Source organism: Malus sylvestris, chromosome 14 (genome assembly GCF_916048215.2).
Source record: "Malus sylvestris chromosome 14, drMalSylv7.2, whole genome shotgun sequence".
NCBI lineage: Eukaryota > Viridiplantae > Streptophyta > Magnoliopsida > Rosales > Rosaceae > Malus > Malus sylvestris.
In genome coordinates, this window is record NC_062273.1 from 2,789,017 (window position 1) to 2,794,969 (window position 5,953).

The window sequence follows — 5,953 nt, forward strand, 5'->3', positions numbered from 1 at the left end:
AGCCACTATGCACTTCCAACTCTTGGATTTGTCCAAGGGATCCAAGACCATGGATGTCTACATTCAAGAAGCCAAGTCTCTTACTGATCAACTTGCTAAAATCGGTGAACCTGTTTCTGACAAAGATCTTGTTATGTGCACTATTCGTGGACTCGGCCCTGATTACCGAAGGCTCACTATTGGTACAAGGCACTTTTCATCCCACAAAATGATGCAGGCATGGAAAGAGATCACGAAAGGCCTAATTAAAGTCAAAGCCCATGTAAGATTAAGAAGTTCAAAGTCCAAATGAGTTAAAGGAAGAATATATAAGCGCTAAGGCCGACAGCCTACTAGCTTAACCCAACCAGGCTACATAAAGTACTTTTTTATCACAACTGCACATGGGCAGGCCGAAAACTTTATGTCACATGTTTCCAGGGCACGTGTCCATCCATAATCAAAAGCAAAGGCTTAGGATGGGACATAAAGGCAATCAAGATGCCTCTCGAATGGACAAGGTTAGTTAACTAAGGCCTAGTAGGTCGCTTGGTACGCATAACTCTAAAAAAGTGTGCAATCCCCACTAAGTACATTAGTCGAGGAAGGTAGTGCATTAAATGCTAGGTAAATGAGATTAGGCGGACAAAAGGCTTCTGGGTTCATTAAGGGCCTATATAAAGAGGAGGGAACCTTTTGTAACTATCGAATGACTAATGTATGAGCGAATTCTTATGTTAAGCCGAGCGTTATGTGTAATCCTGAAATCAATACAATTCGAGCAGTATAGTGGATGTAGCCCAGTTTTGAGGGGTGAACCACTTAAATTCTGAGTCCATCACCTTCTATTAAGAACCTGAGTAACCATTGAAGCCAATAATGGCATGGAAGAGCTGAATAAGCCTCCGCCATGATCTTCATTCGAAGACTTATCCCGGAAGCATTACAAACAGAAATACCTCCCGAACGAGAATTCCATGGTTCTTTGGCTCGCTCTACAGAATGTTTAATCATGAAAGACATTGCCTGAAGCACACCATTATTACGTTCATGAATGAGTACAATTCTGAAGTTTAAAAATCCAATCAAATTTTGACTAGAAAATACTTTTCTCATCCTTCCATGTTTCTAACTCACTCATGAAACAATAGTGTAGAGAGCGGAAGTTTACCAAATTCTCAAATCTAATTACTACCATAAATGTGACAAAACGGTATAGACTCAGCTTTGGCTAGAGTCTACTGAATAGTGGTGTCTTGCTTCAGCAGGATGCACCGAAGGGTATGCTCTGCTTCAGCAGAGGTGTACCAAATAGTATTACTCTGCTTCGGCAGAGGCCTACCAAACAAACCCTTCTAGCTTCGACTGGAGCCTACCGAACCCAAGTCTGGGTCTATCTCTCACAATCTAATTTCGAGTTTGTTTTTACAACCTATGGTAGAATCAGGGCTTGTCAAGGCGCGGCACACGCCTGAAGCATGATCCTTGGCACTGAAGACCTAAAACTTCAAGAATTATGGATATTGTTCCTGAACCTCAACCCTACAGAATCTACTTTCGTCTCAATGGAATATATCATTGGTTATGCACCTGTTTGTGCCACCAATGTCATTGAGGAGTACCATTCTACTAGTCAATATGTGAGATTAATTTTGCTCCGCTGAACACCGTTGGAAGAGCATGATTTTGACATGGATGACCTTGTTGACCGAATCCCCTTAGTAAGCCATTTACTTTGTGAACATTTTTCTATGTTCTTGGATTTAACTTTGGTGTTTGTTTTAGTTATGGATAATCTTATCGATATTGTCCTCAAATATGGGTTAATTGAATCATGTTTCTTAATACATGTGACCAAATTCAATTAAACATGTGATTAGCTACGAACGTGGGAAAGTTAGTTGTTTGGAGAATGCGATACTACACACACTAACTTTATACCTAAATCACATATCTAGCAATGACTTCAGGTCTATCCAACCTGATTAAGAGCATTGGCACGCTCCTCGTTGTATGAATGATACTAAATTACCATGTAAGAGACCTTATATTCTCTCAGTTCCGGAAGAATGTCATTGAGTTTTAAGGATATTCAAGATGACAATAATCATGAATGAAACCAGTGAAGAAAATAGAGTGGAATACCTTTGCATCATCTCCAAAAATGAGCCTGAAGCTTTGATTTGGGGCCAATTGGTTGTCTCCTAATTAGGAACATGCCACATGTAGCCGGCCTGTAGCCTGGTGATTGAGCAGCTTACTCGCCTTAGCACGACCTTTTGGGACACTTAGGTCGACAATAATGCTACAACGCATCTTCTTACCCGAAGTAAGGATCATGTGCTTACAATCACACTTTGCCAAGCTCGCTCGTAGGAAATTTGATTTCTATATCATCCTTAGCAAACATACAAACCAATCTTCTTTTCACAGTGGATTCATGGGAATATATGCAGACTAATCCAACCAAAATGCGGACCATATGTATTGGTTTTGGTTGATGAACCGACAAACCGGTCATATGTGTGTCCATACACATTGCTGCTAAATCTCATGGCTGATTTTAAGGGTTCACCACCCCAATTATCCCATAAAGTCTTGAAGACTGGATAATGCTGGAGAGTTTATATCGACGGTTTTCGATAAAGTATTGCATGTCTTTTGGGTTTATACTTGGACATCAAATTCCCATGTTCACCCCAAAATAACCTCACAGAGTGATCATAAAACTCAATTTAAATGATCGTCCGAACTTTGGTGAATGCACCAAGCTTTTGGTTTCTGTCTAAGGTTATGCAATCTTGTACACAACTATATTGTTCCACCTTGAGGCCTATTGCCACCCAACCATTTCGACATTACAGTTGGTTACTAGGTATGAACCTGACGCTTCATAATTACACGTTTTGTGTGTGTATTCCATGTGCCAAGTTGCGCCGCCACAATGGTACCAATATGGGTTCTCAAAGAAGGATGTGAATCTTTGTCGATTATGATTCTCCTTCACATTAGCTCTCTTATAACCCTTGCAAATGATCTTTTTACCGCTCATTTGTGGATTGTCACTTCAATGAGATAGTCCTCCCACCGTTAGGGGGAGATAAGAACGTCAACATTCTTGTAGAATGTTACTCTAGACGTATTCATCTGATCTAGCTAAAGTGACGAGATCATATACCAGCTACAAACATGCCTGCAAGGATAGATGTACTTAACGAACGTCGAATCAACATCCCCGAAAGATGTGCCCACTTATTGGACGATTTGGCTGCCCGTATTGGATAGTCTAGTACACTAGCAGATGACCAATCAATTTATCTCGTCCTGAAGCATGACAAATCACTTCATTCATAAGATTCACTTCCCTAGAAGTGGAAGGTCACGACACAAAAATGAATCCATACTCAATCGATGTCTCAATCATTTCCATCTCATGAGATTAATCCAGATAACTCCCGAGACTTAAAGTTCTTGGTCAAGTATATTAGTTTAGATGAGATAATGGAATTGGAATGAAATTATCATCAATGATGTTTTCACTTATATGGTAGCTATCCACATAAATGAAAGTGACGATATCAAGCCGTGTTCCGTTGATTAATGACAACGTAGAACTGATTAAACAACGAAATTACAATCTAGGTTAAATTCCTTACCGAAGTGTGTTTTGAACTCGTAGTTTCTACACTGCTCAAGGTAACCCTGTTGTGTTACAAGTGGGAAAGGAAGCGTAATGAGATAAATGAAATAATGTGATATGATGCACGCCTTATGGTGCAAGGTTTCTCTCAAACACCCTATGATTGATTGCAGTATTACGAATATGGTTAGTGTTTCTCCATAGGGATATAGATACGGAGATTACATGTAACTTCCCAAAGAATTACATAGACTAGTTCAAATAGTTCCAAAACAACGGAACACCCTCTCAACTCATTTATGGTATACCCGTCTAAGTGATTTTTTGATCAATTAGAGATAAGAAATTATGCCCATACGTGTTAAACTATGAAGTCTTATTCCGAATTACTAGAGTTACAGTTTATGTTGATGACATGCATCTCACTAAGACTCTAGAAGAGCTTGAGAAAACTGCCTTGCCCCTGAAGACAAAATTTAAGATGAATGATCTTGGGAAAACTCATTTATGCCTTGACCTAAAGTTCAAGCGTTGTTTTAATTGTACTTTGGTCTACTAGTCAAACTACACCTTGAAGGTGTTACCTTTAAGTATACCTAGATCGTCCATACGCTATATGCAAATGAGACCATTGAAAAGGTTATGGAATCCGAAGTTCCATATCTGAGTTCAACTTTGTGCTTTATTGTACTTAGCTCATTACGTTAGATAGGACATCTCCTTCGTTGTTGATCTATTAGTAAAGATGCAATATCATGCCTAAACGCAATTGGTATTAAAAACGTTTTTCTGCTACCTTAAGATACCATGGATTTGGGATAATCTCAATGCATCCCGAGCGGATCTAACACCCTTGATCCTTGGAATGATGTTTGCCTTGTTTGTTATGCTGACGTTAGTTACTTATCAAACCTGCACAAGGCACGTCCCCAAATGGTTATGTCTTTACCATTAGGGATATCGCAATATCTTGGAGGTCCACAATATGACCTTAGTTGCAAAATCTTTGAAACGTTCCAAGACTCACCTCACTTCACTACGCCACACGTGAGACATGGTTGAGATATCTTGTTGAGCATAGTCGAAGTACTTGTTGTTTTCATTCATCGTTGAGTCTCGACGACGATCCATGAGACTATGTCGCATGTATCAACCTGAGCAAGACATGATACATGAACGAAGTTAAGCCAAGACATATTGCGTCTACATCTACATCAGCAAAGCATCAAGAGATTGAAGTCATGCAAGCCGATCCCAGACAACCTTGCCGACCTCTACACGACGTCACTGTCAAAGTCAACCTTCCAAAAGCTTGTCTGGGGAATTGGTATGCCTAACTATTCATATGCAATGCTTGTAGTTCTCATTTGGAAGTTTTGTCAAACTCAGGAAGGGTATCCAGAAGTATACTCACTTGATCTTAATGTACTTTTTTCCCACGATTATGAGCATTTTTCCCACTGGGTATTTGCTACCTAACTAGGTTTTTATGAGGCACTCATCTTGGATTGGTCATACCCTTGTGAGCTATTCTACTTGCATTTAGAAGACGTTTAGTTTTGATTTAATGCAACTTCTCATTTTTCTCCTTAGTCTATGGGTTTTTCTCCTACCTTGGGTTTTACCTTAGTGAGGTTTTGTGAGTTTTTCCTTTTATGCATTCTTTCATTGATTTGAGACTCGCATTCGCTCATTATGCCAACAACTTCATCAACTGTACTTACTTCAGTATTTACACACTCAAAGGGGAGTGCTGCAGTCCTATTAGATTAGGAATGTGATTAGTGTATCTAGGGATATCTTGGAATATTCTCTAGGGTTAGATATTATTCTATTAGAGTTGTAATCCTATTGGGGCAAGAAATTTACCTTCCCTACCACTATAAATAAAGGCACAATAGGGTGAGATAACACACACCTCACAATTACATATCTCTCTCTTTCTCTATACTATTGTCGCACCCTATCTTGGTCCTTTATATGATTCAGTAAATTAGGCCTACAACATATACTTTAGTATTGGCCACATAATTAGTTGAAAGCTAATCTCAACCATTAGTTTAAATGAAAAAGTAAAAGTATGAAGTTTTAAACTTCAATTCTCTCACCACTTCAAATGAAACCACTTCTTCTCTCCTCTAAGTTATCTCTGCTTTCTCCGTTGCGCAACCACCAATCACCACCACCAGATGACTTTGTCGCATAGCCACCACCAGGTCCACCACCACGACTCGATCTGGTCGTTCCAAGTTCCAACGTCGCTTGTTGTTTCTTCACACCTCAACCACCACCACCACCCATCCTTTCCTTTCACTACTTCCACACTCTGTTGCC